At 32.5% G+C, this 26,639-nt stretch overlaps 1 long non-coding RNA gene across 6 annotated transcripts in view; it reads right to left on the bottom strand.

The window, feature by feature from the left end:
- Window positions 1-26,639, bottom strand: part of LOC141577555 (uncharacterized) — a 90,061-nt gene that overhangs the window by 33,636 nt on the left and 29,786 nt on the right. For all 6 annotated transcript variants that reach the window (XR_012506798.1, XR_012506801.1, XR_012506800.1 and 3 more), the window contains one exon: window positions 66-246. This is a non-coding gene — a long non-coding RNA (uncharacterized LOC141577555). The remainder of the gene's footprint in view (window positions 1-65; window positions 247-26,639) is intronic.

Raw genomic sequence — 26,639 nt, 5'->3', positions numbered from 1 at the left:
GTGTAAAAAGTTCAAGAGCTGAATGCAAAAACAATCAAAACAATCGCACTTAAAATAATGCTTACCGTGAATTAATATGTTACCATCAACAGGATGTCCTAGATGTGTGTACGCCTGCAGGCTGGTGTTGTCTTTCCTTAGAAGAGTTACACTCAGTCAAATTCCTCATTCTTTTGTTTTCTTTGCAATCTTCTGATATTAAAATTATCTCTTTTTGCAATTACATTTGCAAATCATCTTTAGTTCCTGGAAATGTAATAAAAATACGTAGTAATTTTAGACCTAGGAATAATAAGAAGTAGTTCAGATTAAAGAACTCACAATCAGATATTGCACTGTTTCTTGTTTCTCTCCATTCAGCTTATTCAAATGATTCACAAACTGATTTCACAGTACCTCGATAAAATGTTACAGCTGTTAATAGAGAATTTAAGTACCTGCAAAATTATTCATTTTCATACAAGAGACTGATATGAGTGCATTTTTGCAAAGTATATGATGAAAATTATCCCATCTTTAACTTGTTGTATTAATCATTAAATAGTGGAATATAGCTTTGTTTTAGGTTTTTATTATTGTGGATTTCACAAACAAAATTAAAAGGGCATATTCTTTTTTATTTACTTTTTTTTAACATTTTTACTGAAGTATAGTCAGTTTACAATGTTGTGTTAATTCCTGGTATTCAGCATAGTGATTCAGGTATATATATATAATATATATATATATATATATATATATATATATATATATATATTCCACTTCAGATCCTTTTTCACTATAGGCTATTACAAGGTAATGAATCTAGTTCCCTGTGCTATACAGTAGGACCTTGATGTTCATCTATTTTCTGCATAGCAGTTAGTATCTGGAAAAAGACAAATTCCTGAAGTAAGTAGTAAGTAGCTAGAGCTTTCTAAGCACTGATTTGTGTTAAATGGCCAATTTTAACATGAAGAATGTTTAGGACATAGTATTATTTCCTAAAAGTAAAATAAAACCTGGTAAGAATTCTCAATAAACAACATCAAAATTCAGTTATCATTACTCGAATGTTTTTCACTTGTTGTTCATTTGCGTGTTTTTGCACTTTTACCCCATATTGAATATTATAATAGTTATCTTTATTTTATCTACTGTAATATCATAATGCTGAAATGGTAAATTAGTAAGATTAGTATCTCAGTTAATCAAATAACTTTCCTAATTCACAGGTCATGATCTTAAATCCATCATTTCATAATTACAGCCCATTATTATTTGGCTTTTGTGTTTTTGTCTTCACTGTAACTAAAATCAATAAATTCTAGATGGATGAAAGAATAAACCTGTCTTTGATTTAAAAAATTAAAGAATCTGAGGATAAATAAAATCCATCTGTACTAGTAGTTTGAGACTATGCTCAAATGTATCATTTTGGATTGCTGAAGGACAGGCAAATTTCAATTTTCTTATTTTTATGTATACCACTTTAGGATTAAGTAATTTATCTTGGTTTCTAAAAAGCAAAGCTAATGAATAAAAATTGTCTTGATTGATTGATTGATAGTCTTTAAAGTATTTAAGATTTGGCAATGGTTTGATTGATTGATTGATAGTCTTTTAAGTATTTAAGATTTGGCAATGGTTTTGTCATCAAAAACTAGTACAACCAAACATGGTCTACTTAATCTACATAAGAGGAACTTGCTAAAAATGTTAACTTGGGTTCAGTTACATTAAATATCTTTCCGTTATGTTAATTACCATGAGAGCTTCCCTAATTGGGATTATTATAAACTTGTGGAAGTATTAGATTGTAAATGCAAATAATACATACTGGAGTGAACTGTGTATGAGTTCTTGAAATGTCATAATGAGGTTAAGGATATAAATCCATCAAAAATAGATAATATACTATTTAAATAAACAGTGGTTCTGGCATTAATCTTAAACCTCTTCTCACAAGGAAGATTTCAAAAGTAATGACTAGGAGAAATTTTTTTGTTCTGATGAAATTTTTTTCTTCATCTCATTTACCATTACCTGTTGGCATGAGTCTGATGCATCTGCTGGTCTGTCCTGATGTGTTCACTTTATTGATATACTGGTTGCAAGTCTATGAAAATTGGCCAAATCCCAAATGTCATGTTTTTTCTTTCTTTATCAACTCTACTTTTTGTCATTGTTGTTACTGTTCTTTTTTTTCTATCAAAGTTCACCTAAGTACTGTAGCCTCAAACAGCAGTTTTTCACACACAATCAAGGAATTTATGTTCTTTTAAAACATTAAACATTGCATTTATTTTGATACTTCTGTAAGGAACTATCTTATAAAATTCCTATGCTTCATAGCATGATCTTTAGGTGATGTGCAGTTTAGAAAAATTGTCTTCCAGCCTCCATTTGAATATAAACTATGTGTAAGCAGCTGTATTTGTTAGCTTCTTTGGTTTTCTGGTGTACATAAGGACATCAAAGTGTGACGGGCATGTATGTAGTGGGCACAGAATAAATATTTTTGAATAAATGAATTTAGACTTTATTCTATGTCTGTAAACTGAGTTTTTCTGCCCCACTGCCTAATAATAATAATATAATAATAATAATGTTTTGGCTTATTTACTCAACCATTTGGATGTTAAAGTCCACCATCCTCACAACGTCTGGGTTGCTCACGCTATATAATGTGGATGATCTCTTTCTCAGTCCTTCACACTTGCTGTCTGTTCTTTAAATCATCAAAACTGTACATAATTTTGTAAAGTATATATATATACTCTACTTATATATATATAAGTAGAGCTATCATCTCTAAATTGAGTTTTAACCCAATTGGTTAAGTAAAACTTCAAATGAAGTAATTAAGATCGATGTTTTTGTGAATGAGATGCAGTAGTATTTGACTAAAGAGACAGACCAGTGGCGTGGTATGAATGCGAACATCTTCAGATGTGGAGGAGATGATGGAAAAGAATGATTACTGACAGGGTGGCTGCACACAGGGCCCCAGTAATGCCATCTATGACTTAGTCCTTACACATCTGGTCTCAAATATTAGTAATTGTATGTTGTTCCTATTTGAAAAGATTTTAAACACCAATTATGAAATATATTCTAACTCCGTTCTCTAATCCATTCCTCAGTAATATGACAAATGTGAAAGAACATTTTAGCATGGTTATTTTATTAACACATCCCTTCAAAAAAGAGTGAGATGGATCCCCAGCTTAGTCTGATAAATTAACTTTTCCTTAGTGAATATTGTCATATTAAATGTAACATATTATTAGTCTACATTATGTATCATAGATGTGTTAAAAAATGAAAACTGTATATTAATAAGAGTATTATGACAATCATTACTTAAGTAATGTATGTTTCACTATTTGAAAATGGCATATCTGACTTGGTCATAAGGATGGAGAAATTTCATTTATTTGTGGGGCAACAAAGAAGAAATGCAATAAAATGACAACCTAGACAGAACTGACCAGATGCTGAAAGCAGATGGAAAACTTAGAGTCAAGTATTAAAAGAGCAGGTTTATAATGCTGCAGCTGGGGATTCAAATATCTCAGTACCTAATCAGGCAACAACATCTGGCCTACTGCTATTCAGAGGTTTTCCAACAGTAGGAACCACAATACAATTTAATAATCAAAACTGAATTTATAAAGCTAGCCAGAATGAGCAGAAACTCAGAAGACCTTCCCACAGTATCTCTCAACTTTTCAAAACAAGGACAACAAAATGGTATAACTTGCCTTTTGATAATTAAACTCCACATACTGCAAAATGAAGTTGGATAAAAGTTTAATCAAACTCAGTGAGTGCCATTAAAAAGGCAATAAACAAATGATTGCATAAATAACAACAAACTTCCGCATTCCCTTCAGTTGTTGAAGGACAAAATAAACAAAGTGGCACTTGAGTAACTGGCAAAATACACAGCAGTAAAAAAATTCATATTTAATTGTAAAATGTTATGGGGGCCTCAGTTTCTCCTAACTCCATTTTCATTTGTTATCTCTCTTTTTTTTTTTATTAATTTGAGTAAGAAATACAAAGAAATAGGGAGTCATTGACTCAGTAATGTATAACATGAGAGAGATCAACATGCAAAAGCATTTTCATTCTGGATCAAAATTAATTATTTTATTTAGTAGTGTTTTATCCTTAATTAAGAGGAAATAATATCCTATAAATTATACTACATCTCTCCATAAATCTTGCTATAGTTCTCAGTGGATTCAAAGCTTAAATGTAAGAATTAAGCATTATGTCAAACCTCTTTCTCTGTCTGGTTCCAGCTTAATTTCTCTGTCTTCATCCAGCTTAATCTAAACTCATCAACCAACAGGTCCTCCCATGAATGGTAAATGTGGTGTGCATTAAATTAGTCATGATTGTACAAGAAAAACATCATCTTCCACTTCTTCATACTACTCATAATGCCTAAGCCTTGTGTTTGTGTGTATTTATATACACACACACAAAAGATACATTACTACATCTGAGATACCCATTATCCGATCACATAAAAAATTAACTTCTAAAAAAATAATAGTAGTGAAAATTTGCAGTCATCTTACTTTTCAAAGTATCTTTCAAAATGTAACACTAAACGCTCAGTTTTTCAGAAAGATTTTTTAGAAGGGTGGTGGGGCTGAATTTCTTGCATACAGTTGAATGAAATGTAGCCAAGAATATAGTAAATTGCTCACTTTGAAAAAGTGATAATCATCACCTTTCCTCCATCAAAAACTCTCCTCTCTGATTTAGTGATTGACTCATTTGATAGTCAGCTCTCTATCCCTATCAGATGAAGAAAAAGAAACACATCACTGACTTCCAAACATGACACTGGGATAAAAGTTCTTGCAATGTCTCTGACACTAGCAGTGATTTTCAAGTTTGTTTTTTTGTTTTTTCCCACAAATCTTTAGTCCCTAGGTCTACATTAATCTAAGTAATGTTGGAGTATTCCAGAGTACTGCTAGAGAGTTGTCACTTTGTCACAATCCAAGTATGTGTTATTTGGACTTCTGTGTCTTAGAAAATAACAAAAGAAAAATAAGGTTTACAGGTATGGATGGTGGAAATTAAAAGTGACAATGCCAAGTTGTAAGGTGTACAAAGAAAAACTATAAAGAAAAAACATCAGAAAGACTGTAATATTGATGGTAAACTTCTCTGAGTGTTGAAATGGTTTGGGTCCAAGAGACTTTAAACTGGAGTCCCTAAGACATTATTGTACTTCAGAGAGATGTCTGCTTTATAAAAGTCATGCTTAATTTTGACCAAATGATACAAAATTGAATAATCAACACATGATCCATTAGATATCTTATTTTCCTGGAAAACTGGAAAAATTAAAATTTCACCATATACCAATGGGAATAATATTGCCGTATTCTTCCTAAATGACTACTGGTGTGACACTATTAAGATTTTCGTAGCAGCTATAGGACTATTTGAACAGCAACCTTTTTTCCTAATGGCGATCTCTCTACCTATCCACCCCTACTTCCCCAGACAGTGATGCCCCACAAGGTCTTCCCAGCTACATTTAAAGAAGTTCAGTGTGGAAAAGTAAATCAGGAGGGGCCAAATGTGTCTCCACAGAATGCATCAAAACATTTCCTTATTACATATAACAGATATAGAGATAAATTACAGGGTTCTCTGTGGCCAAATTGTCCACAGTGAGAAGACAACATGGCCCCCAATGAGAGAGAATGAGAAGCAGAAATTGGAAAAAGCGGAGATAACTGTTTACAGCTGAAGGGTTCCTGATGTCCTTGAGAACGTATGTCCTGACCTGAAGCTGTGTTCAATTCCTTTTTGGATTTCACGAACCAATTCAATCTCCTCATAAGCTAAACGTGTTAGAGTGAAATTTCACAAGCAAGGTAATTGATTCCTATTACTGATACCTGTTCTCTGCCAAGAAGGAGAAATAGAAAACAGATTCACTTTCCCATTTGGAATGCCTAGGAAAAGAAAAAAAAAGTATCAAATAAAAATGACAAGACATCGGATATCAGTTTAATCCCAAAGATACAGAGCAAAAATGAGCTTGTAACTATGAACTGTCTAGAGAGAGTTTCCAGGTCAACATAAAAGGAAAGGGAATCAAAGCGAAGCCATGCAGACCCGGTGAAGCGAAGACACAGATCAGAGGCTGAGAACCTCAGGCACTTAGAGTTTACAGGGCAGAATTCTGGAGAAAACTCTGGAAACCTACAGAAGTTTCTCCTTGTTTATTCAGCTGAGTACTGACCGATACATGAATAGTATAAGGAAGCCATAAGAAGCCTGGGAAATGACCCCTGAAAGGGATTAACAAAATCATCAGAGTTCACAGAGGAAAGATGTTAGTGCTTGGTCCCACAATCCAGGAAGGAAAACCTCATCTGTAAGGGTAGTCAGCAGTGGGGAAAAATAACGTCTAGTCTAAACACAATGATAATCCCACATAACAACAGTTTAAAAGTCAACACCCCAAAGAGCAAACTGTTTTCAAGTAACTTAACCTCATCACAGAATAAACCTCAAGCACATTAAACACAATATGGAAACATCCAGCACTTATTAAGGAAATTTACAGAATGGCCGGTATTTGAAACAAATAAAATATGACATAAATGGCAACTCAAAGAAGCACGAAAAGACAAATCAACTGAAAAGGATACAAAAGGGAAAAGAGAGAAGGCACAAATTACAAGTAACAAAAATAAAAGAGGAGCCATCACTCCTGATCCTGTGAACGCGGAAAGGATAATAAAGGAATATGATGAACTCCGTGCCCACAGGTTTAATAGCACAGATGAAATGGACCAATTTCTTTAAAGACACAGCTACCAAAACTTACACAGGCAGAATAAACTGCAGAGGCTCATGCTGACTAATAAGTGGAATTAATACTAAATATGCTTTTAAAATAGCAAAGTATCAGGCGCAGATGTGCTCACTGGTGAATTCTAGCAAACATTTAAAGAAGAAATTGTTCTAATTCTGTACAATCTCTTCTAGAACACAGAGGCAGAGGGAATACTTCCTAACTCACTTCAGGAGCCAGTATTACCCTAATACCAAAACTGGACAGAGATATAACAAAAAAGGAAAAGTGCAGATGAGTATCATTCATCAAAATAGATGTAAAAATCCTTAACAAATTAAGAGCAAATAGAATCCAATGATGTATAATCAGTATAAATCACAAGCAGGTGGGATTTATTCTAGGTGTGCAAGATTGGTCTAACATTCAGAAATTACTCTCTCTTATCCATCATCAACAGCCCAAAGAAGAAAAATCACATGACCATATCCATAAATGCAAAAAATAGCACTTGAGAAAGCCCAACACCAAACATAATAAAAACTCTTAGCAAATCGGGAATAGAGGAAAGTCCCTCAGCTTCAGAAAGGACAGCTATAAAACACATGACAGCTGGCAGTTGCATTTAATATGAGAAACTAGATGGTTCCCCTATAAGATCAGGAAAAAGGCAAGGATATGTGCTTTCACACATAATGTTTGACATTGTACTAAACGTTTTAGATAATGCATCAGACATTAAAATAAAATAACAGACAGACTGGGAAAGAAGAAATAAAATGGCCTTTGTTCACAGATGACACTACTGTCTATGTAGAAAATTTTAAAGATTCACCACCAACAAAAAACATTCCTGGGAACTAATAAGCAATTAGAGCAAGGTTGCAGGATATGAGTTTAATACACAAAAGTTAATTGCTTTTTTATATACCAGCAATAAAAAATCATCATTTAAAGTTAAAGGCAAAATATCATTTACATTAGTACCAAAATATGAAATACTTTGGCATAAAACTAACAAAATATGTATGAGATCAATATGAGGAAAATCATAAAACTCTGATGTAAGAAATCAAAGAAGGTCTAAACGAAAGGAGAGATGCTCTAAGTTCTATGCACAGAAAGACACATTATTGCCAAGATTTCAGTTTTCCCCAACCTGATACATAGATGTAACACAAAGCAATCAAAACCCCAGGAAGTCACCTTGTGGATGTCAATAAACTGAATCTGAAGTTTATAAAATACAACGGATCCCACGCAGCCAACACTAGAGCGAAGGAGGAAAACAGTCAGAGGACTGACTCTGACTTTAAGACTTATGATAAAGCTGTAGGAATCAAGGCAGCATGGTATTGGCGAGAAGGTAGATAATACAGATCAGTGGGACAGAACACAGAATACAGGAATGGATCCAGAGATGGGTATTTTCTGCTGATTAGCCACAAATGTGTAAAGGCAATTCAGGGGAGAAAGTAGAGAACGGCTTGTCGACAAACGGTTCTGGAAGAATTGGACATCTATGCGACCTCACAATATATGGGGGAAAAAAACTAAAAATGACATTTAGCATTATAAGCTAAATGTAAAACTTAAATCATAAAGTTTCTATAAGAAAACATAGAATGAAATATTTACGATCTTGAATTAAGCAAATATTCCTTAGGTAAGGCACCAGAACAATATTAATGGTATTTAATTAATATTAAAAAAAAGTATATTGGACTTCTCAAAATTAGGAATCTGTGCTCTTTGTAAAGACACTCATAGAAAAGTAAAAAGACAAACCTCAGAGTGGCCGAATATTTGCAAATTATGTAACTGATAACACACTAGTATCCAGAATAAAAACTCTCAAAACTCAATTAAAAGAGAATATGAAAATAAATATATGTATGAACATGCATGACTGGGACATTGCTGTACACATTTGACATATTATAATTGATGGTACTTCAATTAAAAAAAAAACCCTCAATTAAAAGAAAGCCAACAGCTCAGTAGTAGTGGTCAAACTATCTAAACAGATACTGCACCAAAGAAGATATGCAAATGTTAAAGAAGCTCATAAAATTATGCCCAAAACAATTAGTCACAGAGAAATACAATGATTTCATTTATGCATTCATCAAATACATGCAATGGCTCACCTATTATGCTCCAGGAATTACATGACATACAGAGGACCAGATGTGAGAGAGGTTAAGGTGATGCCCTCAGGTCTACAGTGCAGTGGGAGCACTGACGCAAATCCAGAGTGTGATGAGTGGTAGAAAAGCAATGTGCAAAAAGCTCATAGTGATGCACGTAGACAAATGAACCGATAAACAAAAAATATTCACGGAGGTCCTAATTTAATCTTGGAGGGTGGGGAAGACATGTCAAGGAAGTGTGTTCGTGCTAAGAACTGAAGGATAGTAAAGCAGGTGAGTCGTGTGATGTGGAGTGGATGGGTCTAACATTATGGCAGTCACTTCTCAGAAGGAAGTGCAAGATGTTCAAGCAGCCTCCATTGTTTTCTTTGTGTTTTCTCACTCTATTATTTTTAAAGGCTGTCTGTATAAAGGCTTTTTGATTTGGGAAGATCATAGCATGCAATATATTATTTTGAATAAGCTAAGCAGAAAATCTTTGCTGGACTTTTAACAGTGAATTTTACTTTATTCAAATACTAAAAATAGCTAAAAAGTCTCGATATTTCTTATTCCTTTGCTACCTGGAATTAATTATTGGTACTTATCCATCTAAACTTAATCTTAAAATCTATTCCCTCACATCTATCTGTTTATGTACCTATTCTTATTTTAAAAAATCCTAATTTCTTAATTGATTTAACTTTATATATCTTCTTTAGTCTTTTATAATATGATGTTTATGGTAATTTCCACAAATGACAATGCACTCAGTTTACAGCACATGCAGGTAATTCCAGGCCAGTCTGAGAATTATCTCAAAGATTATTCCTAGATCTTTCCTCCACACTTCCATTTCCTTTTGTTTCTCATTCATTTGCTAGGTTTTCCTTCAGATTATAGTGTGTTTAAGTAAAATAAATACATTTCAACTTTAACAATGCCACGTTACTCGTTAGAGGAAGTTTGAACAATGTAGACAAGTTTGTAGAAAGTTAATCATATTTATCTACATGTAATGAAAAACGCTGTTGTATTTTAGTGTTTTCCATACAATATTCAAATGTGAGTTTTATTAGTTTTGGAATTTACTCTGCCCTATTTTAATCATTTTCTATTTTATGTTTTATCATTCATTTTTTTAAAATTAAATTGAAATAATATAATAGAGGAGACAAATCTGACTCTATGTTGGATCTGTTTCTTTAGTTTTAACCACTGCACCCTGTTTTCTAGGCTTAGTCTTGCCAGCTCTGCACCTTTTGTAAAACAATGTCGCCTTGAGCCTGAAACATACAGGAGAGCCTGTCCTCGGGGCTCTGACCTTTAAGGATGTTAGCACTTCTGCACTTAAGTAGAGATGGCAAGTTGCAAAATAGAGAACAACCTTTGTTTTGTTGGAAGCTTATAGGGACACCATGACCTGGCCCACCAGGAGGGCTGCAAGAACAAAGAATGCCTGCAGCAAGGAGTTTGCAACAACCAACCAGACCCTCTCCCTTGTTTTCTGTATTCTGACTAGAGCAGGATGATTCTCTAAGACATTGGTCTACCATCCTCCTGGTCGGCCGGCTTTCTGAATAAAGTCACTATTCCTTGTCCCAACACCTTGTCTCCCGGTTTACTGGCCTGTCGTGTGGTGAGCAGAACGAGTTTGGACTCGGAAACAGTAAAATCTAAAAGAACTAATATTTTTGATCACTTAATATGATCCTTATAAATAGCCAATATGTATGTTTAATTTTTGAATAACTATGAAATAGGTATTATTGGCTTCATATTAGAAAAGATGAAACAGAACATAGTACCTTTTTTTGCAGTTTGGAAACCATGATTGTGATCCTAACAACTCTAAATTACAATTCTACATTCTACATTTTTTATATTATTTTATAATTTTAGTGTTTTAAAATTTTTTTGAATATGAATATTTAAAAACTGTAAATGTAAATAATATAAACAATATAAATATGTTTGAGGATAAAACTAGTAGTTCTGACTCATGCAACAGAATCTGAGAATGAAAACTATAAAGAAACTGGTAAAATCTCATCTATTCTTACACGTTTTTTCATATATTGCAAGTCATAATTTATAAGTGTATATATACATATATATGTTGGCAGCCAAATAATTCTTCGTAAATAAATATGCACTGAATAAAGTAAATAAAGTTCAAGTTTAAAACAAAATAGCACTACAAAATAGGCTTACACATACAAAATAAATATCCCTTTGACCAAAATTTTCCACATGGTTTTTTTTGTCATTATCTCATAAGCAAATCATGAGTTTGACAATTTTCATTATTTGAGTCTCCATATTGAATTGGTTAATTCTGCCAAGAATTGTTGCCATTTGTCATTCTTTAGTTTTTCAGTTAAATTTGGATAAATGATGGAGAGTATAAAAATAATTTAATAAAGAACACAACATGCACTCACATTTTGATATTATATTGAATTCTGCTCTGGTATATGCTATCTTAAATATTGTATCACCATTTTAAATTTTTCATCAGTGATTTTTCACTTATTTTAATATTTTAAAAGGAGTGATTACAATTTTATATATTAGAATATAACAATATTTTATATATTCTGTGAAGTTTATATATTTTCATAAATTCTAAATAATTGAGTTAGACTTAAAAATGCAAATAATGTCAACCAAAATATTTGGTCCTTCCAATCTTTTGTTTGTGTTAAAATAGCTAGTAACTGATGGTAAATAATAAACTGTGATCTCATTAGTAGAAAATTTATTAAAGTTTTGAGATTAGTTATCTCTTAGTCATAAATATGTCTAATTAGAGTATATATATTTTTAATTGAATCTTGATGAGATTTTAGACAAGGGTGTCTTGTTTTGCATTGTTCTTGGTGCTTGAAATATAATTTTAAATCAGTTTTAGCCTACTTTTAAAAATAATAGCATAGTCCTTATACTATATACTACAGTTTATATATGGATCTGTGTGTGTATATATGTGTATGAATATACATTTACACATATATTAAAGTTTTATTGTAGTTTAAAATTGCATATATAATTCTTGCAATGTTTACTCCATAATTTGGCTAAAATTTGCTTCTTAATGTTGTTGTGATAGAGTCATACGTTAACTCTATCAATAAATTTTTTTTAAAATCAAAATATAGTCAGTTTACAATGTTGTGTCAATTTCTGGTGTACAGCATAATAGTTCAGTCACACATATACATACACATATTTGTTTTCCTATTCTTTTTCATTATAGGTTACTACAAGATATTGAAAACATTTCCCTGTGCTATATAGTATAAACTTGTTGTTTACCTATTATATATATAGTAGTTAGTATCTGCAAATCTCAAACTCCCAGTTTACCCCTTCCAAACTCCTTCCCCTCACCCCCCACCAGTAATTGTAAGTTTAGAAAAAAGCTCGATACGTTCATATCAGATGGACTCCAATACACTGTATAGGATTTACCAACTTAGTTCTGCAACAGAAAGAAAAATATATAAATAGTGGAAGATAGGACAGGGAAATTCCTCTAATATGAATCTTAGAATAGTCACATATCAATGTTAACATAGTTCATATTTTTTAAATGATTCCTGTTTGAGGTCTTACATTTTAGAAAAGTGATTTAACTGAAGAAAGACACCAGAGGAATTTTGTTTTACTACATACTTTTTTTGGAGCTAAGTGGCAACGGGTGAATGACGGTACATCTTCTAGTGTCATTTCAGTTTTGCTTATTGCATGCTATTTTCAAATGGTTCCCTAGTCAGGGAATACTTCTGGAGTCACTGCTTATTTGAGATCATTAGAAAAGATTTATTGATTTTCATTTCTACACCAACCATGTAGATATAAGCTAGTTTGCATGTAAAATAATTCATCCCTGTTGAAGTTAAGCCCAGGAGGTGAATGTACTACAGTAGCTATAAAATACATCATTAGATCTTTCATTTATACTTGTATATAATTATGTCAAATGTCTTATTACTGGCTAATGGCTTTCTCTTTTCCCTAAAGTGGCTTATGTTATAGCTTTCATGAGAATGTGTTTACCGTTTGTCATAATTTCTGATTTATAATAAAGTTCTAAATCTTTCTAATCAGAAATACATGGTAATAAATAAAAGGACATTCAAATGACTTCAACATTATTTCCTGTGTTTCTATTCTTCTAAATCTGTTGTTACTTCTCAACACTCCTGGCTGGGTCTCTATTTCAAACTCTACCACGTGGACATAGATGGACATCCCTTTCAAATTAAAGTTCTGGAACATCAAGTTGGGGGTATTTTGTAGGTACCATGGACAAAGCTGACCATTGTCGAATTTTCCATGATAGTTAATTCTAACAACTTTCACATACGGTGTGAAAATTAATGTTACAATTATTGCCTTCTTATGTAACTTTTAGAATAATATTTAATAATTTATAAAAATATTGTGGGTTTATGAATCCAATTTTGTCAAAATATTTTCGTGACTTTCAGGTAAATTGACATTTTTCCTATGTTATGTCTTTAATACATGAATGTTATATCTCTCCTTTTGTTTCAATCTTCCTTGATTTCTTTTTTTATGATTTGACATCATAATATGTAATGTTTCAGGTAACAGTATTTATTACTAGTGCTGTTAGGTAAGTTAAGAGTCTTAGTGTGAACCGGATGCTTTAGGAGGGTTCTGTGGCTTTTGAAATGCTCATGTAACATAATGGAATGGGATTCAGAAGAAAATGCAAACACTGTCTCGGTCTTTGTAACATTGAGAATGGACCCAGAGATGGCAATTCATTCAACTGTTCTCCAGATTTACTAAGATGAGTTCTAGAATCCCAGCATCCTAACTCCCATGGGATTTTCTTCCTACTGGGTCACCAAAGGACCAACCAAGCAGAGAGTTGCTCTGCCATCTCGTGGCTGTCAGTGCCTCCACTCTGCCTGTCAGGGTGCAGCGTGAAGTATACTGATACACAGCAGCCCACTGCTACCCCCTGACAGTGTTTAGTAGTAGACTATAAAACTTAGTCAACAATTCCATCTGGAGGAACATCTAAACTATTATATGTGCAAGTCTTCACTTTGTGATTTTATCTAACATATGCAGTGAGTTAAAAAAAATCAGACAGCAAATAAACTTCATCCCTTCACGTACATGTACATGTACTAGAGGTTATAGCAGTGATATTTTGGCTTTGGGCCACATGTTCATTCCTTGAATTCTTTGATCTGTGTTTTGTAGTTTTCAGCATTCAAGATTTGCACATTCTTTGTTAGATTTATACCTAGTAATTTCATTTTTTGAGTGACTGTAAATGGTAATATATTTTAGAATTCAGTGTCCATGTGTCCCTCATTATTATATAAAAATAAAATGATTTTACATGTTAATCTTGTACCCTAAAAACTTTGTCAACTCATTATTTTTAAGAATATTTTAAAATTTTTTTGATTTCTTGAGATTTTGTATACACATAATTATATCATCTGCAAATAGTGACAATTTTATTATTTTAAATTTGTATGCCATTTATTTCCTTTTCTTGAGTTTTTGCACTGGCTAGAACTCCCAGCAGGTTGGTGAGTAAGAGAACAGTCATCCTTGGCTTGTTCCCAGTTACAGGAGGCAACATTCAGTCTTTCCCTGTTAAGTATAACACTAGCTGGAGGCCTTTTCTTTATTTTTCTTGGGAACTGCACTGACTAGAATTTCCAGTACAATGTTAAATAGAAAAGGTGAGAACTGACATTCTTGCTCTGTTCCTGATCTTAGGGGGAAAGTATCCAGTATTTTATCATCAAGTATAATGTTAGCTCTGGGTTATTCATAGGTTCTCTCTATTAAGTTGAGGAATTTTCCATCTAGTTTTTGAAAGCTTTTATCATGAATGAGTGCTGGATTTTGTCAAATGCTCTTTCTGCATCTACTGTATGATCATGTAATTTTTGTTTATTCTATTGACGTGACACAGTACATTAATTGATTTCTGGATATTCAACCAACCTCACATCTTTGGAATAAATCTTACTTGTATCTAATTTTTTTAGCATGCTGCCAGATTTAGTTTTTAAATATTTTGTTGAAGATATTTGCACCATATTCATAAAATATATTTGTCTGTAGTTTTTTATTCCCCCTCTTGGGATGTCTTTATTAGTTTTCATATCAGAGTAAAATTCACTTTATACAACAATTTGGAAAACATTCTCTCTTATGTTTTGAAAAAGTTTGTGAAATTGGTATTCATGTTTATTTATAAGTTTGATAGAATTTAGCAAGTCTGGGCCTAGGCTTTGCTTTGTGGGTAATATTTAAATTATTGTTTTACTATTACTAATAGTAAATAAATATATGAATAAATATAATTTTATTACTATTTTAATCTCTTCACATGTTACAAATCCATTCCCTTTGTCTATTTCTTTAAGTGTTTTTGGTAGTTTGTATCTTTCAAGGAATAGGTCCATTTTACCTGAGAAATTTACTGGCATACAATTTTTCATATATTCTTGTATAATCCTTGTTATTTCTGTAAGGACCATAATAATGTTTCCTCTTTTATGTCTGACCTAGTTTTAGAGACTTCTTTCATTTTTCTTGGGAAATCTACATAAAATTGTATCAAGCTTACTGACTTTTTTCAAAGAAACAATTTTCAGTTTCACTTATTTTTTATATTGTTCTGTTATTTTTTTTTTATTTTTATTATTTAGTACTATTGTATACTATTTCATTTCACCTTCTTGCTTTAGGTTGAGTTTGCTTTTCATTTTTCCAGTCTCTTAAGGTGGAAGGTTAAGTTTTTATTAGAAATCTATTTTCCTTTTTAATATAGGCATTCACAGCATAAATTTTACTCTATGTGCTGCATTAGCTTTACCTCATATGCTTTATGTTGTGCTTTGATTTTCAAAGTTTCAAAATTTATTTCAAATTATTTTATGATTTCCCCCTTTATATCATATTTGATTCATTTGTTAATTAGGAGCATATTCAATTTCCACATATTTGTCAGTTCCCACTTTTTCCCTTGTTATTGCTTTCCAACTTCACACCACTGCGGTCAGAGAATATACTGCATATTATTTCCATCATTTAAATTTTCTTGAAGTTTGTTTTGTGGCTTCTCATGTCCTCTGGAGAATGTTCTAGTCTCACTTTAGTAGACTATATATACCCTGTCATTACTGGATGGTATGTGCTATAAATGTCTGCTGGTTATAGCTGGTTTATAGTATTGTGCAAGTCTCCTATCTCCATGTTGAATCCTCTGTTTAGCATATATAAATTGTTGAATGTGGGTTATTAACATCTCATATAATTATTGTTGAATTTTGTATTTCTCCATTCATTTCTTTCATGTATGTTGGTATTATTGTTAGGAGCATATATGTATATAATTGTTATAGCTTTCTAATGGTTTACCATTTTATCTTTATAAAATAAGTCTCTTTATCTTTTTTTGTCTTAAAGCTTTTTGTCTGATATCAGTATAGCCACTCCAGCTTTATTGTGATTGCTGCTTGCATAAAAAAAGTTTTCATCCTATTAATTTTAAACTATTTGTATCTTTGAATATAAAGCATGACTCCTCTAGACAGTATATTCTTGGATCTTGTTTTCCTCCATTTTAAACATTTCAGCCTTTTGTTGGACTGTTTAATCCATTCACATATAATGATACAATTAACATAGTTGAATTTATATATGCCATCTAAAATTTTGTTTTTTATGTGTCTAGTATATTTTTTACCCTCTCCTCTCTCTAGCTCTCTTCAGTAAACTAACCAACTTAAAAATGTAACATGTATTTAACGTGTACAGTTTAGCAGTTCACTGAACCTACAAATGTCCCAATTGCTATCCATTACCACAGTCTTCACTGTTTTTGAGAGCACTCTCAGACATTAGTTTCTTCATGCTCTTTTGTTAATGAACTCAATTCCTTTGCAAAGAGATTAGGAGCTACATAGTATTTAATTGCTTGCTTCTCTCTCAGTGCAAATTTGCAGGCCAAGGTTCTGGGGGTGGGCACAATGGGATGCTTCTCTTGGAGTAACACCCTTGATCTAGGAACTGAACACTTGATGGAGAGAAGCAGAAGCCATAATTCTTGCTGGACAGATTGCTTTGCTTAGCGTAGGAACACTAGTTTACAAGTCAGAGCAAAAGTGGAGTCTCAGTGATTTCATGTCAAAGACAGAGCCTCTGTTCAACAAAGGGTCCTACATAGAAGTAGCCCCTGACTCTCAATTTTACTCACTCAGAATAGAGCCTAGGCAGCAGGTAGCTGGGTTGAGGATGATAAATTCTGAACCAGAAATTTCTTTCTGGGAAGATAACCCTCTGACAGGGAGCTAGGGAGAGAGGGAGAGACCTGTGTTCTTAGCTAACCCAGTCTGGAGTGGAATTTCTGCTTTGCGAAGCTTAGTACAAACACTATAGTCTCTTGCTTTTCTTACTGAATTTTTTTACATATTTTCTTGAGTAAATATTCATTCACTTGATGTAAGCTATTTGGAGCATTTTCAGAGGTTATAAATAGTTGTTAAGTATATACATATAATTTTTACATATTTATATATATATAAACTTGTTATTTATATAATTGTTACATATAATTTGTTTGTATATGTAAATATAAATTCTATAAATATAAACATTGTTATTTCTATCTATCTACTACATATTATATAAGCAATTAAAATACTATTATATATAAATACATATTATCATATATAAACATATAAATATATAAAGTATACATTTTGTATATGTACACCTTTTTATATTGATTGAATATTTATTTTTCTTACATAATTATTTATATGTATAAAACATATATATGTAAGTAATTTTCACCAGTCACATTAGGGCGTGGTCTGGAGAGCCCTTCATGCTCTCATGCTGGGAGCGAATCTCTGTCCACGTTTTTGTGCATTTTGCTTTGTTTTTAACTTAGTGGGAGGAATAGGGGAAAGTATATCTATTTCCCAGAATCAAAGTTCTCAGATTTGTTTTTATATTTATGGAGTCAAACATACCAATCTGTCTGTTTAGAGCTTCTGGTGTTCTTAGAAACTGCTTAGTCATCTCAATATTAATAAGTATTTATTCCAATTTAATTTATGTACTTCAGTACTTTAATACAAATAATTGATTTTTTTGAAAATATTTTTATATCAATATTGATTCAACCTAGTTGGTTTTCTTCTGAATTTCTCTCAAGAAACTTTATTAAATAATCCATATTTCCTTCTCTAAATTGAAATGCTAGATCAATTACACGTTAAAATTCAGTATGTTTGTCCAATTAGGCATTCTATTCTCTTTCATTAACTGTCCTCTTTCACCATGCATGTATACCAATATATATTTTTTCTTAATTACATTATACATATAACAGGCTGCTCTCCTCTCTCATCTATGATTATTTTTCTCTAAATAGTCCTCTTTTTTCAGAACCATTCTGGACTTTATAATTAGGTTATCCACCAAATGGAACCACAATAAGTGTAAATTTACTTCTTAGGGTAGTGAAATATTTTAATACTGAATCTGCCCAAATAAAATTTAGGTATGAAAGTCCATATTTCCATGATTCACAAGTAGGAGAATTGAAAGATTTCATAATATGGATATTTAACAAATTTCTACTGTAAATACAACCTTTCTATTTTTATATAAGAAATTTAACAAATTTAAATTATACTGACAATTTTTCACATCACTTCTCATAATGTTTTGATAGTTCACATGACTGCTATAATCATTCTATCACTGACAAATATTGATTTATTTTTATTAATTTCAAATTTTGTATCATTCATTTCCCTGATATAACTGTGTTGGTTACAGCACCCAGACCAACTTTACACAATATCAGTGATAATTGTTTTGACTGCTGCTCAAGGGAAGTGCGAGACATTGGCATGTGTATCAAGCACCATTAGTTTCAAGTAATCAAATGATAAGCATATAAGATGTAGCAGCAAGATAAATATTGCATAAATCACCACATATATTTTTATTTAAAAAACATTTTTATCGAAAGAAATATTTAATTGGATTAAATCTATGTTTGGCATCTGTTGAAATGATTTTTTTTAATTTAACTTTTGACCAAGTAATAAACTGAAAAATAGATACAGATTCTAAACACTTAACAATTATTGAATCACAGGTGTAAATTCTACTTGGCCATGGTATACTATTATTTTCATGCTGCTACAATGCTTTTGCTAATATATCCTATGGGAAACATATTTGAAAAACAAAAATAACCAACCAAAAAAATAGACATTATCTCCGGATTTATGAACGAAAAATATTTTGTTTATAATATTGTCTACCATGTGTTGATAGCTCTGTGTCAAGACGTAAGTACACAAGTTAATAAGTTTTAATCTTACAATTACTTGTTTAAGATATTATATCATCATTTTTGTTAATTTAAATAACACCTGGTAGTAAACGTGACATTTTCATTAAAGTTTTCTGGCCAGTGACAATGGCATTCACAGTTGCCATGTATCCAATATATCATACCAGGCCCTTTTCTAAGCAGTTTTTGTGTTTTTTATCATTTAATCCTTACAACAAATCTGTGAGGGAAGCATTTTACAAGTAGTTTATTAGGAATCAGTTTGATTCAGTTTATAAAATTTCAAAATTATAAGGCTATGGTACTGAGATTTTATCCTGTGTCCATGTGACTCTAACATTCATGCTTTAAACCATTAATCTCACTGCTCTTTGTTCCCTTTTTATAAAAAATAAAATATTTTTCTCTATTTAGTATAAATGAAATACGGTTCTTAGTGATTAATAATATATTGTTAATTTTGTGCTTTCCTCCACATTGATGATATGAAAATTTTGCTATTAACCATGCTGCTGCTGTTGTTGTTGTTGTTATTATTATTATTATAACATTCAATAGATTATGGAAAGCCTAATGAAGATTAATAAGTAGAACTAATTTGTTACTGATGCACCATTATCCCAACTGTCAAGGCTGCAAGTTTGACTTCTCTTGCAAAAGCAAATGCTTTCAGAATATGGAATGATAAGTATCAAAAGATTATTGTCACTATTCAAAGCTTAAACTGAAGCCCGTAAAGTATTACCTGGGTTTTTATGATCGCTCCTTTGTTATCCTTCCTGTCTTCTTCATAGCCTTTCATTAGATCAGCACCAGAGGTGATCCACATTGATTAAAATCTATGACACTTCATTTTCATAATAGAGACTCATTTCAATTCTACAACCAAAAGACTTGGAATGAAAAGAAAAAAATCTCAGTAAAAAGCCTGTCATCAAAGAAGAATGCTTTACACATCTGAGCTGACAGTCAAACCACAAACAAAAAAATTTCTAAGAGGCTCATATTCTGACCACAGATTTATATGTTTTGAAATTCAATTATCTATTATGTAGAAATACTGTTTGCAGCTTTCTTCATGTCCTGAAGACCTTGGCTTCTACACTCTTTCATTTACAAATGAGATGAAATTATCTCTCATTGCCTCTTAAACGACTGGGACAAACATGAGAATGATTAATAATTTGTGCAAATCGGTTTTACTCAGCTACAGATCCTAAAGTCTTGAAGCCAGACTCAGATTCAGGTCTGCCTCTTTGCTGGCCAATGAAAACCAAGTTTCTGTGAGTATTATAAGAGCATCCTCCTTAATTAAATTATGGACGATCTTGAACTGTCTAGATTTTATAACCAGTGCACAGAGTCATCCTTTGTGACTGCAAGCAAGGGAGCGATAGCCTGGCTCTCTCTGACCTCTCACATCCCACCGTCTGCAGCAATCCATGTACACAGACAGGCTTAACAGTTTTCTTGCCTGAGAAGGCAAACTTGGTGATGTTACCTTTGAGATGCTGAATAGTATCATGGTTACTCATCAGTTCACGTGCCAGATTGCCTGGGGTAACAATGTTGATGTTACTGTCTGACTTTGGAAATTAATGTATATTCTCAAAGGATTAGTTCCCCATTGGAAAAATTAAAGTAGTTTTAACATCTAGTTATAGGATTTTTTCTGCAGAGTAAATAAGTTACTATAAAGTGCCTAGAAATATGCCTGGCTCATAGTAGCTGCATAATACAGGAGTGGTGGTTTAAAAATATGTACTCAAATTATTTGATAATCCCATGACCATTGGGTGGAACCTAATTCCCCAACCCTTGAGTGTGGCCAGACTCAGTGACCAGCTTCTAGTGAGTAAGGCTGTAGGAATAACAATTTCTATTTTCTTAGGCTAGGTCATGAGGCACTATAATTTTCATCTCATTCTTTTTTGGGTCACTTGCTATGGGAGAAGCCAGCTGCTGTGTTAAGAGGACAATCAGGCAACCCTGTAGCAGGACCAAATGGCTATGATATAAAGCCTCCTGTCAGCATCCAATAAGGAACTGAAGCATCCTCTGAATATTCTGATTGGAGAAAGCCATGTATACTCCCAGCTAACATGTTTTTGAATACCTGCTTGATAGAAAATATGAGACAATGAAAGTTTATTGTTTTAAGAAACTAAGTTTAGGGCATAATTGGTTATGTAGCAATAGAGAATTATAATCAATGTCTCAGATATTGTTGGTATTATTTTCCTAACATTTCTCAACTAGGCGCAGAGAACTATTTTTCAGCACGTGGTTCATGCTGATCTACACAAAGAAAACCCAGATGGTTTAATTGGTGAATTCTACCAAACTTTAAAATAATTTAAAAATTCTTAACGAACTATTCAAAAAAAAAAAAGTGGAAATACTTCCTAACTCTGTGTGAGGCCATTATTACTCTGATAACAAAACAAGATATCACAAGAGTAAAACAAAACAAAACAAAACTGCATAGCAATGTTCCTTATGAAAAGGCTAGAAATTAAAAAACAAAAAGAAACTAGAAAACTAAACCCAGTAAAATATAAAAAGGATTATACAACCTTACCAAGTAGGATTTATCTCAGGTATAAAAGATTGGTTTAACATTTCAAAATCATCAATGTAACATAACAAATTATATTAGAATTATAATAGAATATTCTGTTATAATCACATAAAGCACATAAAAACACATGATTGTCTCAAGGGATGAAAGAGAACTCTAGAGTAAAGTAACATATTTTCAAGATAAACATGCTGAAAAAATTAGGAACGTCCTCAAACTGATCATGAGCACCTACAAAAGCAAACAAACAAAACAGCCCACAGCTAATATGATGCTTAATGGTGAAATGCTTTTCCCATAAGACCAGGGAGACTAGGATGAAGGTTTTTTTGCCATCTCTATACAATATTGTATTTTTGAGATGTGTCAGATAATGTTTTGCCTAAATTTTCTTCTAGGAGGTTTACTGTATCTTGTCTTATGTTTAAGTCTTTTACATCTTAAAAATATCCTCCTAGAAGAGTCTACTCAAGCAACAGAAATAAAAGCAAGAATAAACAAATGGGACCTAATGAAACTTACAAGCTTCTGCACAGCAAAGGAAACCAGAAGTAAAACAAGAAGACAACCTACGGAATGGGAAAAAATTTTTGCAGATGAAACCGACAAAGGCTTGATCTCAAGAATATATAAGCAGCTCATACGACTTAGTAAACAACAAAACAACCCAATGCAAAAATGGGCAAAAGACCTAAACAAGCAATTCTCCAAGAAGACATACAAATGATCAATAAGCACATGAAAAAAATGCTCCATATCACTAATTATCAGAGTAATGCAAATCAAAACTACAATGAGGTATCACCTCACACCAGTCAGAATGGCCATCATTCAAAAGTCCACAAATGACAAATCCTGGAGAGGCTGTGGAGAAAAGGGAACCCTCCTACACTGCTGGTGGGAATGCAGTTTGGTGCAGCCACTGTGGAAAACAGTATGGAGATTCCTCAAAAAACTAGGAATAGACTTACCCTTTGACCCAGGAATCCCACTCCTGGGCATATATCCGGAAGGAACCCTAATTCAGAATGACACCTGCACCCCAGTGTTCATAGCAGCACTATTTACAATAGCCAAGACATGGAAACAGCCTAAATGTCCATCAACAGATGACTGGATAAATAAGAAGTGGTATATTTATACAATGGAATACTACCTAGCCATAAAAACCGACAACATAACGCCATTTGCAGCAACATGGATGCACCTGGAGAATGTCATTCTAAATGAAGTAAGCCAGAAAGAGAAAGAAAGATACCATATGAGATCACTCATATGTGGAATCTAAAGAAAAACAAAAAACAAAAACAACAACAACAACAAAAATAAATACAAAACAGAAATAGACTCATAGACATAGAATACAAACTTGTGGTTACCAAGGGGGTGGAGGGTGGGAAGGGTTAGAAGGGATTTCAAAATTGTAGAGTAGATAAACTAGATTATACTGTATAGCACAGGGAAATATACACAAGATCTTATGGTAGCTCACAGAGGAAAAAAATGTCTCAATGAATGTATATATATTCATGCATGACTGAAAAATTATGCCCTACACTGGAATTTGACACAACATTGTAAAATGATTATAAATCAATAAAAAATTTTAAAAAATATTGTATTGAAGGTTGTAAGGAAGGAATTAGACAAAAACAATAAATAAAAAGCATCCAGATAAGATTATAACTATCTCTTTCCATTAAGGATATCATCATGTATAGAGGTGACAAAAATAAAGGGGTCCACTAAAAACAAAGCCTACTAACTCTAATAAACACGTTCTACAAGGCTACAACATACAAGATCATTATTCAGAAATCAACGGTATTTATAATGGTATTTATAAACATTACATGTTTATAACATGAAAATCAAGGTAGAACAATGCAATTTAAAACAGCATCTAAAATAAAATAATCATAAATAAATTTAACAAAAAGGTCAAAGTTTTTACTCTGAAAGCCACAGGACACTGTAGCAAGATATCAATGGACACCCAAATGAATTGTCAAACTTTCCACATTTATGGATGAGAGGATTTCATTTGTTAAGGTGGCGATCCTCTCAAAATTGATCTACAGAACCCATGTGATCTCGATCAAAAACCCAATTCATTTTGCAGTAACTGACAAGCTGATCCTGAAACTGATCTAGAAATGTAGGTGAGCCAGAATAGCCAATAAATAAAAAACAAATAAATAAGAAAAAATTTGGATGACTCACATATTACTATTTCAAAATTTACTTTGATATAAAACTTAGTTACTATTTATAGTGATCAAGACCATGGGAACTCAGCAGAGAGACAGACATGTACAATTTAGAGTCCTAGCTGAACCACCATATGTTTATCAACTTATTTTCCATAAAGAGGGCAAGACAATTCCATGATGGAATGAATAGTCTTTTCAAAAACAGTACTTGAGGGGAATGGAAAAATGTGGTCAAAAGGTACAAACTTTCAGTTATAAAGTAAGTACTAGAGATGTAATGTACAACATGAATAATGTAATTAACACTGTTGTCTGTTATATATGAAAACTGTTCAGAGGGTACATCCTAAGCATTCTCATCCCAGGGAATTTTTTTTCTTTCATTTTGTAACTATATGAAATAATGGATGTTCACTAAACTTACTGTGGTCATCACTGCATGATGTACGTAAGCCAAATCATTATGCTGTATACCTTAAACTTGTACAGTACTGTATGTCAATTACATCTCAATAAAACTCAGAGAAAAAATGGTGTTTGATAATTGGATATATGCATGAACAAGAATCAATTGGTCCCTGACCTCATAGCATACACAAAATTAAAATTACTCACTAAAATATATTAAAGGCCTTAATGTAAGTGTTAAAACTGTAAAACTCTTAGAGGAAAACATGAGTTAATATTTGTGATCTTTCACTGGGAAATGTCTTAGATAGGACAACAAAAGCGCAAATGATAAAAGAAAATAAATAGATAAAATTTTACTTCATAAACATTGAGAACTTTTACACCTGAAAAGATATTATTAAGAAAGTGCAAATTCAACACAGGAGTAAGGTAAAATGTTTACAAATATTATATCTGGGAAGAAATCCGTGTCTAGGATTTTAAAGAATATTTAGAACTCAACAGTACAAAAAATAACCTAATTTTTTAACTCTCAGACATAGTTCTTAAGACTGTAAAATGGTATAACCACTTTGGAAAATAGTTTGGCACTTCCTCTAAATGTTAAATGTAGAGTTTCTATATAACTCAGCAATAACACTCCTGGGTATCTACCCAAGAGAAATGAAAGAAAAAACACCTACACAAAACTTGTACACAAATGTTCATAGAATGCTATTCATAACAGATAAAACTGGAAACAACAGAAATGCCCACCAACTGATGGATGTATAAACAAAATGTGCATGTTCCTATAAAGAAATATTATTTGGCAACAAAAAGGAATGACATACTGATACAAACCACAGCATGGCTAAACCTTGAAGACTTAATGCCACATGAAAGTCAGTCACAAATGGCTACATATTATATAATTCGATTTGCATTAAATATCCAGAATGGGTAAATACATAGAAACAGAAAGTAGATGAGTCATTATCTGGGGCTGGAGGAAAGGACAATTCGGGGTGACTGCTCATGGGCATGAGGTTTCTTTTTGGAGTGATGATGTGGTTCTGTAATTAAATAGCAGTGATAATTTTATAAATTTGTAAATATACTAAAAACTACTGAAAATGTTCCAAATTTATGGCAAGTGAATTACATCTTAATAAAGCTGTTACTTGAAGAAAAAAATGAAGGAACCCATTGTGTTATGCCCTCAAAGCTGTATACGTGTATATATATACGTCTCACAGTTCCTGTGCTAAAATTGCCACTTAATTGTCTAATTGAAAGACAAACAGGTTGTATAAGTATTCATACAGTTGCACAGTGTGGATAAGGTGCATAGGGCACAACCAATGCCAGAGTGGGAGAGAGGCTGAAGAGGTGGTTTGTGGACTGGGTATTGAAGGATGGCTTGTCACTAGCAAAATGGCAAAACGGAACAGTGATAACATGCAGCATAGAATGGGAGAGAGAAATGAACCAACTGGGAGAGAGGTAGAGAAAATTATAAATGACACAGAATTACATCTTGAGAATAACTAAATGCAATGAAGAATTCGGATGGGACAGGGTAACCCAAACAGATGTTCATTAAGAAAAAAAAATCGCTTGAAATATGGTAACTGGTAAAAACAAAAGCAAAAAAGCAAACAACAACATAACTATAAGAACTAACATTATGGATAGAAGAAGAGCTAAAACTGAGACCTACTGCTTTGAAATTCTGCCTTTACATGAATGCCTTCTTCCAAAGACTTATAGTTAGTGTTGACTTTTCTTAATGATGCTTTGTTGATTCTTCTCCTGCTTCCCTCAACTCCAAACAAAAATGCAGAATGAGTAATTCAAATGAAAGACATAAAATATATTTAGAAAATAATATTACTATCTAGTGCCTACTGAAAATATCTGAGAAAACCCTGGTTGTACACTTTACATTATGCCCCCTTTTTGGGCAAAAGATTTCTGTGTGAGTGAGTGTAACAATTCAACTCCATTAAACAATAATTGCTTCTCCAATTAAAATGACATTTTGTTAAACCTCCCTTTCTTTACCATAAATTTCTGTAGCAGTATCTGACATCATTTCCACAGTTAT

The sequence above is a fragment of the Camelus bactrianus genome, chromosome 4 (genome assembly GCF_048773025.1).
Source record: "Camelus bactrianus isolate YW-2024 breed Bactrian camel chromosome 4, ASM4877302v1, whole genome shotgun sequence".
Classification (NCBI taxonomy): domain Eukaryota; kingdom Metazoa; phylum Chordata; class Mammalia; order Artiodactyla; family Camelidae; genus Camelus; species Camelus bactrianus.
The sequence above is the reverse complement of the archived record's forward strand: the minus strand, read 5'-3'. Positions and strand labels throughout refer to the sequence as shown.